Genomic DNA, 12,754 nt, shown 5'->3' on the forward strand with positions numbered 1-12,754 from the left:
CTCATCTACACACTAGGGGCAATTTACAGTGGCCAATTAACCTACCGTCCTGCATGTCCTTGGGAGGTGGGAGGAAACCGGAGCACCCGGGGGAAGCCCACATGGTCACAGGGAGAGGGTGCAAACTCCACAAAGACAGCACCAGAGATCGGGATTGAACCCAGATCGCTTGAGGTGTGAGACAGTGGGCCACGGCAAGGGCAGCCAGTAGAGCTGCTGTCTGTCGGCTCTAGCAGGGTTCAATATCTGTGTGGAGTCTGCATGTTCTCCCTGTGACCGCGTGGGTTTATTCTGGATGCTCCGGGTTGGTGCTTAATGATAGGCATGGACTCGATGGGCCAAAGGGCCTGTTTCCCTGCTGTATAACTCTAAGCAGCATCTCTACAAGTTGGGCCACTATATCCCGATAACGTTTTCTCTGTTATGTTGACTACAGCACAAATATTGGTCAGATCACCAGGAAGAACCCCCCCTACTCTTGTTCAAAATAGTGTTGTGGCATGTTCAATGATGACTTCAGATGGAGTCTAACGTCTCACCCAAAAGGTAAGGACAACGACAGCTGAGCGCTTCTTGAGGTGCTGCAGCGGCGCAGTGACAGGGAGCACATAGACTTGTTGTAATCTGGGACACCCCCACCTGAAAAGGAGATGCAAGCTGGAAATGGAAGAAAGGGCGCTGGACCTACAGAAGATTCTGAGCAATAGTGTGGACGTGGGGCTTATGTTCAAAGAGCTGGCATAAGTACCAGAGGCTGAATGGCCTCTTTCTGTGTTGCAAGTGCTTTTTAATTATAGTGGGCTTTCCACAGAGCACAGTGACCCCCCCACCCCCACCTCATCCCCCCTGAGTGAGATGGGAGTAGCCCTCCGCCTGGTCGGAACTCCTGATGGCACCAGGAACATTAAGCAGTGCAGAGGAGTGTTGCTCCTTCAACTCAGATACCTCCTGGTACCAGCGCCACCAACAACTGACCTGACACCACAAGACTCGGGGCATATCCAACTTTGGAAGAGCAGACGCTCCGATGCAGAGAGGCAGTCTACACACACTTCGAACGGACGATTTCCCCACACACCACCACACCTCACCAGAGAGTCGGTGACCGAATCGCGACAATTTCAAAAAAGGAAATTGAAATTGAAATATGTGAGTTTGTGGCACGTTCTCCGGGCTGGAGCGCTGCTTTATAAACAACCCATTAGCACATTTATAATTTCCGTTCCTCAAGCGACCACCAACACCTCTGAGCCCTGATTGACAACTGAAGCTGAAGATGAAACTGGGGCCAAAAGGTGAGACCGAGGGCAGGGCTTGGTGAGCAGGAGACCAAGGAAGTCAGGAGGTTTACACCATGCATCAGGCAGACTCTCTCCACCGTGCATGGTTCTGCAGAATCACCTGGAGCCCTGCTCCTTCAGGGCGAGAGCTGCCGAGAAATCCAATCCTCATTAAGCTTTCCTTCCCCCTCACCAACCCTTTCCATCCATCAACTGATTAGAATACAGAGAGATTTAATTAGCATCCACAATACAGCACTACACGCACGCACACACACACACACACACACGCGCGCGCACACACACACACCTCATGCACAAATGTTCCAGAACTCCATTGTTATTATTCATGAGCATAGCTAATTACTGTTAAATTTATGTAATGCTTTTCTCTAGATAAAACATTTCCCGGCTGCCAGAAGATAACGAAGAATCTCCCAAGGTGCCACACACACTTACCTTTTCCCAGTTGGGTCCCCAAAAGACAGATCTTAAAATGTCAAGATATTCCGCTGAATTTCTGGAGGTCTAGGAAGAGGTATCCCGCTTCTCATCTCCTGGTTTCATTCCTCAATGCAGTCTTGTTCCCAGCTCCTCTCCTTCCTCCCCTACATATGTTGAGCATGTGTTCAAACTCTCACATCTGTGAGCCATTGGGAACCAAGCAGCAGACTCTTTATATATATTAAAAAAAATCCCCTTTCTTGTTTTCCCCTCCTCCTCCTTCCCTTTAAATATTAGAAGCTTGGCCCATGCTGAGCAGATGGAGCCCAGATGGATTCTGTGTATAGCTGGAGTGACCAGTTTCATATGCTCCTGCCTGCCTCGTCACAAATACATTTCATTCCAAGCCTCCTTCATGAGTGATGTCACTAAACACATGCCCCCTTCCATAAAGCCTTGGCCAATCAGCCCTGGAGTCTAGACGTTGATCCCTTTAACATATTAACCTCATTTTCAGATGGATTCTTTCCCCGTGGCTGTCTGCAAAACTGCCTCGGCGATACACACAAAACAAATGAATGAACTGCTTAAGTAATTCCAAATCAGTTTCTTTTTCTCTTTTGAACATGAGCAGCTTATTTTAAAATTACAGGCTGCCCTGTCTCACTGACTGTGTTAAGAGAGGGCTCCTGGTTCCTGCAAGTATTGAAGGGGTCTGGAGGTTTTTATTCTTCAGTTAGGGACCCTGCCTGTGGATTAGAGGGGAAGTGCACACTGGGCTGCAGAGTACTGAGGCCAAAAGAGCACTGCAATCCCAGGGTCATACCCTGGTCTACTGACCTGCTCCCGGATGGAGATGGAGAGACTCTGCTTGATCCTTGTAACTCCCTAGCCAGTCCGAGGAGGAACCAAGGCAAACTAATAGAAATCAGCAAAGCCTCCTGATCACTAGCTGCAGCAGACATCAAGTGTAATTCATACAGCACTGTCCCACAAAGCAAAGACTTCTCCCACAGTGTTTCACACAAAGATTGATACCAAGCTGGAATGGATGCAGGAAAGATTCACAAGGATGTTACTGAGTCTGGAGGGCTGGAGTTATAAGGAAAGTTTGGATAGGCTGGGGCTTTTCTCCCGGGAATGTACAAGGCTGAGGGGTGACCTTATAGCGGTATATAAAATCATGAGAGGCATAGATAAGGGGAATGGTCACAGTCGTTTCCTTAGGGTAGTGGAGTCTAAAACTAAAGGTCATAGGTTTAAGGTGAGAGGGGAAAGATTTAAAGGGGACCTGAGGGGCAAATGTTTCACACAGAGGGCAGTGAGTATGTGCAACGAGCTGCCAGAGGAAGTGGTAGCAGCAGGTACAACTACAACGTTTAAAAGACATTTGGACAGGTACATGGATAGGAAAGATTTAGAGGGATATGGGCCAAACGCAGGGAAATGGGACTAGCTCGGGTAGGCAACTTGGTTGGCATGGACCAATTGGGCTGAAGGGGCTGTTTTCGTGCAGTGTAATCTATGTCTCTGTGACTGTATGACTCTAAGCCTAGTATTGGTAATGGTGACCATCAAACCACTGGACTTACAGGTTACTAGTTCAGTAAAGGAGATCTGGCTGGCTTACATGTGACCCCAGACCCATAGCAATGTGATTGACTGAGAACTGCCCTCTGAGTTGGTCCCAGTTCAACGGCAAATAGAGATGAGCCTCACCAGTAACATCCACATCCTTTGAAGAATACATTTTTAAAACAGCCATTCAGGCCCTCTGTCTTGAATCATTGTTGATCAAGATCTTCACACAGCTCACCTCTCCAGTTATCAACAATTCCATCTAACTGAAGACCATTATTGTCCATGAAATTTTTTTTAAAACCGCAGATACCGGAAATCTGAAATAAAATACTGGAAACACTCAGCAGGTCAGCCACCACCTGCAGAAAGAGAAGTAAAATTAATGTTTCCCAGGGCGACAATGGCTAACATGAGGGGACATCATTTTAAGGTGATTGGAGGAAGGTATAAGGGGGATGCCAGAGGTAAGTTTTTTTTACACAGAGAGTGGTGGGTGCGTGGAATGCACTGCCGGCAGAGGTTGTGGGGGCAGATACATTAGAGACATTTAAGAGACTCTTAGGTAGACACATGAATGATAGAGAAATGGGCGGTGATGTGGGAGGGAAGGGTTAGATAGATATTAGAGCAGGGTAAAATGTCAGCACAACATTATGGGCCGAAGGGGCTGTACTGTGCTGTAGTGTCCTATGTTCTATGTTCCAGTTCTGACGAAGGGTCTTCGACTTAACCCTCTTTCTCTCTCTGCAGACGTTGTCTGACCTGCTGAGTTGTACAGCACAGAAACGGGTTCTTCACCGCACCACGTGCATGCTGACCTTCTTGCCCGTCTATAGTAATGGCATTTGCCTGCATTAGGTCTGCATCCGTCTGTGCCTTGCCTACTGAAGCGCCTGTCTAAATGCTTCTCAAAAACAGTGATCCCACCACCTCCTCTAGCAGCGAGTTCCAGATATCAGCCACTCTCTGTGTACAAAACTTACCCCTCAGATCCTCTTTAAAATCCCTTCCTCTCACCTTCCACCTATGCCCTCTTGCTTTTGATACCCCTCCCATGGGAAAAATATTTTGACGATTTATCCAATCTATGCCTCTCATAATCTTACATACTTTTATCCAGTCACTCCCAGGCCTCTTCACCCCAAGGAAAACAAGCTCAGCCTACCCTATCTTTCTCCATAACTAAAATCCTCCAATCCAGGCAACATCTGATGAATCTCCTCTGCACCCTCTTCAGCGCAATCACATCCTTCCTATAGTGTGGTGACCAGAATGGCACACAATACTCCAAGTGTGGCCTAACCGGTGTTTTATAAAGTTACAATATAACGTCCCATCTCTTGTATTCTACAGCCCGACCTATGAAGGAAAGCCTTGTTCGCCACACTATCCACCTGTGTAGCCACTTTCGGGGAACTATGGACTTGGACACCCAGGTCTCTCAGTTCATCATTATTCCTTAGTGCGCACAGTGCACAACTTTCCAATTGATCTACATATTGCTGTAGCCTTAGACAACCTTCCACACCAAACCAAACACCACCTACTTTTGTGCCTTCTGCAGACTTACTAATCATACCTCCTTGATTCACATCCAAGACGTTAATATATGTCACAAACAGCAAAGGTTTCCACACCGATCCCTGCGGTACACCACTAGTCTCAGACTTCCAATCAGAAAAGCATCCCTCCACCACCACCTTCTACCTCCCTATCACCAAGCCAATTTTGGGTCCAATTAGCCAGCTTGTCTTGGATCCCACATGCCTTAACCTTCTGGACCAGTCTACCATGCAGAATCTGGTCAAATGTCTTACGAAAGTCCATCTAGACAAAATCCACCATCAATCGCCTTTACTACCTCATCAAAAAACTCACTCAAATTAGTGATACAAGGTTTTCCACTCACAAAGCCATTATGATAATCCTCACCAATAGCCTGTCCTGGTCCAATCACATAGACGCCACGGCCAAGAAAGCTCACCAGTGCCTCTACTTCCTCAGGAGGCTAAAGAAATTTGGTATGTCCCCTGTGACACTCACCAACTTTTCTCGATGCATCATAGAAAGCACCCTATCCGGATGCATCACTGTTTGGTATGGTAACTGCTGTGCCCAGGACCGCAAGAAACTACGGAGGGTTGTGGACACAGCCCAGCACATCACGGAAACCAGCATCCCCTCCATGGACTCTGTCTTTACCTCTCGCGGCCTTGCTGAAGCAGCCGGCATAATCAAAGCCCCACCCACCCGCGTCATTCCCTCTTCTCTCCTCTCCCATCAGGCAGCCTGAGGGCACATACCACTAAGGACAGCTTCTACCCCACTGTGATAAGACTATTGAACAGTTCCCTTATACGATGAGATGGACTCTTGACCTCACAATCTACCTTGTTTGACCTTGCACCTTAATGTCTAACTGCACTGCACTTCCTCTGTAGCTGTGACACTTTACTCTGTACTGTTATTGTTTTTGCCTGTATTACCTCAATTCACTCTGTACTAACTCAAAGTAACTGCACTGTGTAATGAATTGACCTGTGAGATCAGTATGCAAGACAAGTTTTTCACTGTACCTTGGTACAAGTGACAATAATAAGCCAATACCAATACCAATAATCAGTCCTCTGCCTCTCCAAATGTGCATCAATTCTGTCCCTTAGAATTTTCTCCAATAATTTCTTGACCACACTCGGAAGGCTCAAAGGCTAGTAGATACCTGGTTTATCTATGCTGCCCACCTTAAATAAAGGAACATTTGCCATCCATTAGTTGATGTGAAATGTGAAGAGAATTAAATGGGACTACTGTAAATTGGTACTTGATGGTTGGTACAGACTCGGAGAGCTGAATTGGTACTTGCTATCTACATGACTCTATGTTTACCCTTAGTGATATTAGCTTTTAAATTCGAGATTTATTTAATGACTTGAATTTAAAACTCCCCAAGCTACTGTGGTGGGATTTGATCTCATGCCTTTAGATTGTTAGCACAGGGCTCCAGATACCAGTCCAGTAACTTAACCACTATGCCAGCATTCCCCAGCAACAGCTGCACCTACAAGAGAGAAAGGAGTAACACTATGGGAACACAGGGCAGGGAAGTGAGTGAGATATGCTGCCTGAATCCATAGATCCATAGATGTACCTTGAGATTCTACAGTGGTGACATCCTCGTGCAAGGTTAAAAATTTCGGCCCCACAAATCTACATTCTAATTTAATGACTCCATGGCCTTAGATTTGAGGTGTACAGAGTTCAGAAGGATTTGATAGCTGAAGAAAAAATGTTTCTTTTAACCACAGAATCGTACTGCACAGAAACAGGCTCTTTGGCCCACCTTGTACATGCCAACCACAATGCCTTTCTATGCTAATCCCATTTGCCTGCATTAGGCCCGTATCCCTCTGTGCCTTTCCTACCTAAGTTCCTGTCCAAACACCTTTTAAACATCATTTAAAGGACATTTTGAACAGAGGACAACCAGAGGACAACCAGAGGACACAGATTTACGACAATTCCCAGAACAACCAGAGGTGACATGAGGAGATGATTTTGTCACACAGTGAGTTGCTCAAATCTCCAATCTGCCGCCTAAAAGGAGAGTGGAAGCAAATTCAATGAAACTTTCCAGCCAGATGCAAACAGGAAACAGGAATAATAGATGCAGGTTGGAGGAACAACACCTGATATTCCGGCTTGGTAGTCTCCAACCTGACGGCATCAACATCGATTTCTCTAACTACCAGTAACCCCTCCACTCTGCTTTCCTTCACCCCCTTCGTTTTCCTTCTTTCCTGTGGCCCCTTCATCCCTTCTCTTTCCCCTCCCCCACCCTCAAAATCTGCCCACCCCCTTCCCTTTATTCCATGGTCCGTCCTCTCCGATCAGATTCCACCTCCTTCAGCCCTTTGCCTCTTCCACCCATCACCTCCCAGCTTGACATCATTCCCACTCTCCCCCCTCCCCCACCCACCTACCTTCCCTCTCTCACCTGGACTCACCTATCACCTGCCAGCCCGTGCTACTCCCCCTCCCCTTTAATTCAGGCTTCTGCCCTCTTCCTTTCCGGTCCCGATGAAGGGTCGCAACCCGAAATATCGACTGTTCATTTCCCTCCATAGATGCTGCCTGACCCTCTGAGGTCCTCCAGCATTTTGTGTGTGTTGCTCATAATTTCAGGGCTATGAGGATGGAGCAGAGGGATGCGGCTAATGGGGTGATTCTTTCAAAGGGCTGGCATGGACATGAAGGGCTGAAGGGCACCTTTTGCATTGTAAGATTCTGTTTTATTCCATGTGTCCTACATCAACCTTGGCATAGATAGAGTGGACAGCCAGCACCTTTTCCCCAGGGGAGCAATGGCCAATATTAGAGGACATCAGTTTAAGGTCAGAGGAGGAAAGTATAGGGGAGATGTCAGAGGCAGGTTTTCTACACAGAGAGCGGCGGGTGCCTGGAACGCTCTGCCGGGGGTGGTGGGAGAGGCTGATACAATAGGGACAACTAAAAGACTCTTAGATAGGCATATGGATGTAAGAACAATGGAGGGTTATGGGCTGTGTAGGAGGGAAGGGTTAGATTGATCAGGGAGTAGGTGCTTATATAGGCCGGCATAACATCGTGAGCTGAAGGGCCCGTACAATGCTGTACTATGTTCTAAGTATGTTATTAGAAGCAGTTTTTCCACATTTACTCAGTGGTCTGCTGTTGGAGGCAGTGAGTTCCTTGAGTCGGGAGTGCTCATTGTCTACCTTCCACTGAAGATAATGTGGCAGCTTCCTCATTCTTCACTGACAGGACCTGGGCATCACTACCAGGTCCAGTAGTTACTGACACCATCCCTCTGTGCTGAGGAAATGATGGTGAGCCACCTTCTTTAAGTCACCGCAGTCCTCCCGGTGAAGGTGCTCCCACAGTGCTGTTGGATAGGGAGCTCCGGGTGATTGAGATGATGAAGGAACAGCAATGTATGTCCAAGTCAGGGTGATGTGTGACTTGAAGGAGAAGCTGCAGGTGGCACCTGCTGCCCCTGTGCTTCTAGACACTGAAGGAAGTTTGGGAGGTGGAACTGAAGGAGCCTTGGCAAGCAGCAGCAGTACCTTTCTCTTCTTTGGCACTCGCTCGATGGACTCTGTCTACACTTCTTGCTGCCTCGGTAAAGCAGCCAGCATAATCAAAGACCCCACCCACCCCGGACATTCTCTCTTCTCCCCCCTCCCATCGGGCAGAAGATACAAAAGCCTGAAAGCACGTACCACCAGGCTCAAGGACAGTTTCTATCCCGCTGTTAGAAAACTATTGAACAATTCCCTAGTACAATAAGATGGATTCTTGACATCACAATCTACCACATTGTGACCTTGCACATTATTGTCTGCCTGCACTGCACTTTCTCTGTAACTGTAACACTTTATTCTGTATTCAGTTATTGATATTGGTTTATTATTGTCACTTGTACTGAGGTACAGTGTAAACCTTGTCTTGCAAACCGATCGTACAGGTCAATTCATTACACAGTGCAGTTACACTGAGTTAGTACAAAGTGCATTGATGTAGTACAGGTAAAACCAGTAACAGTACAGAGTAAAGTGTCACAGCTACAGAGATAGTGCATTGCAATAAGGTGCAAGGTCACAACAAGGTAGATCATGAGGTCATAGTCCATCTCATTGTATAAGGGAACCGTTCAATAGTCTTATCACAGAGGGGTAGAAGCTGTCCTTATGTCTGGTGGTACATGCCCTCAGGCACCTGTATCTTCTACCTGATGGAAGAGGAGAGAAGAGAGAATGTCCTGGGTGGGTGGGGTCTTTGATTATGCTGGCTGCTACACCAAGACAACGAGAGGTAAAGACAGAGTCCAAGGAGGGGAGGCTGGTGTCCGTGATGCGCTGGGCTGTGTCCACAACTCTCTGCAGCTTCTTGCGGTCCTGGGCAGAGCAGTTATTGTTTTCCCTTGTGCTACCTCAAAGCACTGTTGTAATGAAATGATCTGTATGGACGGCATGCAAAACAAAGTTTTTCACTGTACATGTGACAATAATAAACCAATTTACCTTGGGATCAAGGATGTTTTGCCTGCTCTCCAATGGTGTGAGTTATGAGGTGACTGATGAGGCCAATGTGGGACCCACAGACTCTTCCACAGATAGGGCAGGAGGCAGGGTGGGGGGATAGTTTGAGAGCTGTTGCATTTCTTCTGTTGTCTATTCTGGGCTTGTGTGTGCTCCTGATAAATGGAGTCAAGGTTATCAGTGCCATCCTAAGCACTCCTTCTCTACTTTGAGCAGTCATGAGCCAGGAATTCCCAGGAGGTAGTGGGGATGTTGCATATTCTGAAAGAGGCTTTGAGCACATCCTTGATTTTTTTCCTTATCTGTCTGCCTGGTAATCTCTCCCTTGCCAGTGGTAATTGGTTTATTATTGTCACATGTACTGAGGTACAGTGAAAAACTTTCTTTTGCATGCCATCCATACAATCATTTCATAACATCAGCACTTCGAGGTAGTACAAGGGAAAACAAGAACAAAATGCAGAATAAAGTGTTACAGTTGCAGAGAAAGTGCAGTGCAGGCAGACAATAAGGTGCAAGGTCATCACAAGGTAGATTGTGAGGTCAGGAGTCTATCTTTCATACAAGAGGTCCGTTCAATAGTCTTATAACAGCGGGATAGAAGCTGTCCTTGAGCCTGGTGGTACGTACTTTCAGGCTTTTGTATCTTCTGCCCGAGGGGAGGGGGGAGAAGAGAGAATGTCTGGGGTGGGTGGGGTCTTTGATTATGTTGGTTGCTTTATTGAGGCAGCAAGAAAAAAAACAGCATCCATGGAGGGCAGTGCTTGGCACAGTCTGTCTGTTTTGGGAGTCTAGTATGTCAGTACATTTTGAAGACGGCGCATACTGCAGCCACAGTAGTGAGAGTGAATGTTTAGGGAGCTGGATGGGATACCAATCAAACAGGCTGGTGTCAAGTTTCTTGGGTGTTGCTAAAGCTCACGCGTTCTACCTGTAGTGTTATTCACCAGGCTACAGACTAATTCCCCAGAAGCATTATTCCCAGCATAACATTAAATAAATAAGCTCTTGCAGAGGTAAAAAACTCAGTTTCTTCTCCAGAATTAAGCACAAAGTATAAACTGATGTTCCAGTGCAGTACTGTGGGTGAAAAGCACAGTCCGAGGTATCTTATTTCAGATGAAGTTCCTTCAGATGAAGGCAATTGGTCCCATATAGTACTAGATCATGAAGGGGGCAGGGTTTCTCTCCATGCCCCATGTTAATTCCACAAGAGATGACCTTGTCACATATTTCTTTGGTTTACAGAAGCTTGCTGTTTGCAAATTGGCTCTCCCTGCATTACGGCAGAGGCTGCAATCTATAAGCAACACACAAAATGCTGGAGGAACTCAGTGGGCCAGGCAGCATCTATAGAGAGAAATGTACTGTCGACGTTTCGGGTTGAGACCCTTCATCTGGATAGGGAGGTGGGGAGGGCACATGGGAGAAGTGGGGGAGGGGAACTAGTGTGGGTGATGGGCAGATGGGGAGGGTTGAGGAGGGGAAAGAGACAGGGTGATGGGGCCTGTGTAGATCAGGAGGAGAGAGACAAGGGATAGAGGGCGAGCAGTTTACCAGAAGTTGGAGAATTCAATATTCGTGCCGCCAGGTTGTAGACTACCCAGGCAGAATATGAGGTGCTGTTCCTCAAGTTGGCAAAATGAGGGGTCTCGCCCCAAAACGGCGACTGTCCCCTTTCCTTCCACAGATGCTGCCTGACTCGCTGAGTTCATCCAGCACTGTGTGCGTTGCTCCAGATTCCAGCATCGGCCGTCTCTTGTGAAAGAGAAACAAAGGACTGCAGATGCTGGAATCTGGATGAAAACCACGATGATGCTGGAGGAACTCAGCAAGCCAGGCAGCGTCCGTGGAGAAAAGCAGGCGGTCAACGTTTCGGGTCAGGACCCTTCTTCAGGACTGAAGGTAGGAAAAGGGGAAGCCCAATATATAGGAGGGAAAAGCAGAGGCAGTGATAGGTGGACAAAAGAGGGGAGGCGGGGTGGGCACAAGGTGGTGATAGGTCGATGCAGGTAAGAGACAGTGATGGGCAGGTCGGGGGAGGAGGGGATGGGTAAAAGGAAAAAAAGAGAGAGGGAAAAAAAAGGAGGCTAGGAAAGGGAAGAAGAGAAGAAGCATGGTGGGAGGGGGGCTGTTTGTGGGGAAGGGGGGTGGGAGGATTCAATATTCATGCCGTTAGGCTGCAAGGTTCCAAGATGGAAAATGAGGTGCTGTTCCTCCAGTTTGAGCTTGGAATTCTCTTGGCAGTGGAGGAGGCCGAGGACTGACATATCAATGAGTGTGGGAGGGGGATTTGAAGTGACTGGCAATGGGGAGATGCAGGTCACGGTTACAGACAGAGCACAGGTTGCGTCTGCACTCTTTAAGGTAGTTCTGTGTTTGCAATGGAGCATTTACTAACACCACGATAGCCAATGAGCTGATGGTGGAACAGAATGTATGACTTGGTAAGTCTCTCATACAGCAAAGTCAAAGTCTATTTACTGAAAAAAACAAAACCTACAGCAACCTCTCCCAATAAAAGAAGACTTCTCCAGAAAAAATGCAGTAAATGGAGGACAGTTACGTATAAATTATGTGCACAAATTCAACCTCAATCAACAAGTCTGATTAACAGGGGAATAATCCAAACGTCCATAGTGTTGGCCCTTCATGGGCTCTCCAGGATACGAATAACCTGACTTTAAGCAAATTCTCCCATACATTTTTAAAGCATTTTTCAAGCTCGTAGTAATAATAATGCTTAATGATATTCACTAATGACCGGACACAGTATATATTCCATTACTTTAATTATGGAATGCGTAAGGGTGATTATTCAATGCAATGAAAGAATTAAACCAAGTGTATGTGGAGCGATACGATATGGGTTTCTATTGAAAACGGATGTTTCTAACTTATGAAGAAATCGGCTTATGGACAATTCTCAGGAGCAGAACCCTTACGTAACCCGGGGAATGCTTGCATATGCACTGGTTGTCAAGCTTTCTGAGATGTCTTGAGTTGTGAGAAGCACTATCTAAATGCAAGTCTTTAGTTATGAAAAGGTCAAAAAGAATCTTGAGATGTATGCAAAATGGCAACAAAGCTCATTTGCATTTCTATTGCACTTATCACACGCAAGAGACATCAGGAAAGCAGCCTCCAGGGTGGAGGAAATCAGGATGGGGGGAGGGGTTGAGCGATGAACAGTTAAAACAGGATGCATGAGTGACGGAGGAGGAAAAGAGCGAGACGGGCCCAGATGAAAAGAAGGATTTGTGCTTTGCATCAATCCCCTTAATATTCACACTGTGTCACTTAAAAGACCAGCATACTGAAGATGCAAGCTAATGTTAAATAGAACTGGATCTGCCATAAACTTTGCCCAGG

The 12,754-nt window shown here is 46.8% G+C and overlaps 1 protein-coding gene across 5 annotated transcripts in view; it reads right to left on the reverse strand.

Annotated features, from left to right (window-relative positions):
- Positions 1-12,754, reverse strand: part of LOC127578717 (protein CBFA2T1-like) — a 161,206-nt gene that overhangs the window by 106,274 nt on the left and 42,178 nt on the right. Inside the window, exon 1 of one of the 5 annotated variants that reach the window (XM_052031083.1) lies at positions 1,740-2,075. The exons of the other annotated variants lie outside the window; for them this stretch is intronic. The gene's annotated coding sequence lies outside the window, so the exon portion shown is untranslated. Of the gene's footprint in view, positions 1-1,739; positions 2,076-12,754 lie in introns of those variants that run through there. 5 annotated transcript variants of the gene reach the window in all.

This window comes from Pristis pectinata, chromosome 16 (genome assembly GCF_009764475.1).
Source record: "Pristis pectinata isolate sPriPec2 chromosome 16, sPriPec2.1.pri, whole genome shotgun sequence".
NCBI lineage: Eukaryota > Metazoa > Chordata > Chondrichthyes > Rhinopristiformes > Pristidae > Pristis > Pristis pectinata.